The following is a 1,637-nucleotide window of genomic DNA, read 5'->3' as shown; positions in this document are numbered from 1 at the left end:
TGTGTGTGTGTAGCCAATAGCGTCGGATAGATATACAAAAACTTGTTGTTCAACCAATCTATCAGAGAAGGAGAGGTCGATCACTTCTCTCTGTGTATATGTTCATGACGATCTTCCGTACTTAATGGTTTCCTTCATTTACTTACTAGCTAACTAGCGTGTCGAGTCCTCTCTATACGTAGCGTTGACCAAGCATGGAGATAAGAGAGGACACTCATCTCTATTAGCGAGCTAACACAATATATGAAACCCCTAAATTAATCTTACAAAACCCCCAAAAACCCCCAACCCCCTCCCCCTTTCAGAAAAAAAAACCCACCCCCTGAACTGCTGACGCGTGGAAGCATTTTGGTCCCGGTTGGTGGCATCAACCAGGACAAAAGGTCCCCTTGCTTGGGCAAGCCGCTCCGGCCACGTGGAACACCATCTGTCCCAGTTCCCGATCGAATCGGGACAAAGGTATAGGGTTTTAGTTACGACCCTTTAGTCCCGGTTCGGGAACCGGGACAAATGACCCTCACGAATTGGGTCGAATGGCCCTTTTTCTACTAGTGGCCTTGGATGAGCATTGGCATCATAATGAACTTCCGCTTCATGCACAACCAAGGAGGAAGATTATAGATACATAGAGTCACAGGCCAGGCGGTATGATTGCTGCTCTGCTCCCCAAAAGGATTAATGCCATCTGCACTCAACCCAAACCATACATTCCTTGCATCATTTGCAAAGTCCTGCCACTTTCTCTCGATTTTTCTCCACTTCGACCCGTCAGTGGGTACTCTCAACTTCCCGTCTTTCTTGCAGTCTTCTTTGTTCCATCGCTTCAACTTGACATGCTCTTTGTTATGGAACAAACATTTCAACCGTGGTTTATAGGAGCATACCACATCACCTTGGCAGGAATCCTCTTCCTAGGGTGCTCGCCCTCAACATCACCACAATCATTGCGGCTAATCTTATAGCGCAACGCACCACATATCGGTCATGCATTCAAATTCTCGTACTCCTCACCGCGGTAGAGGATGGAGTAATTAGGGCATGCATGTATCTTCTGCACCTCTAATCCTAGAGGGCAGACAGTTTTCTTTGCTTCGTATGTACTGTTGGGCAATTCATTGTCCTTTGCAAGCATCTTCTTTAACGTTTTAAGCAACTTTTCAAATCCCTTATCAGTTACAACATTCTCTGCCTTCCATTGCAGCAGTTCCAGTGTGGTATCGAGATTTTTCTTGTCATCTTTGCAATTTGGGTACAACAATTTCTTGTGATCCTCTAACATGCGCTGCAACTTTAACTTCTCCTTTTCACTTGCGCAGTTTCTCTTTGCATCAGCAATGGCCTGACCAAGATCATAAGTGTACTCATCTAATGCCTCTTCTTCAACTTCTTCCCGCATTGTAGTACCATCATATTCAAGGAACCCATGATAGCTTGTTGGAAATATGCCCTAGAGGCAATAATAAAAGTGTTATTATTATATTTCTTTGTTCATGATAATAGTCTTTTATTCATGCTATAACTGTATTATCCGGAAATCGTAATACACGTGTGAATACATAGACCACAATATGTCCCTAGTGAGCCTCTAGTTGACTAGCTCGTTGTGATCAACAGATAGTCATGGTTTCCTGGCTATG

The sequence above is a fragment of the Triticum dicoccoides genome, chromosome 3B (assembly GCF_002162155.2).
Source record: "Triticum dicoccoides isolate Atlit2015 ecotype Zavitan chromosome 3B, WEW_v2.0, whole genome shotgun sequence".
NCBI lineage: Eukaryota > Viridiplantae > Streptophyta > Magnoliopsida > Poales > Poaceae > Triticum > Triticum dicoccoides.
The sequence above is the reverse complement of the archived record's forward strand: the minus strand, read 5'-3'. Positions refer to the sequence as shown.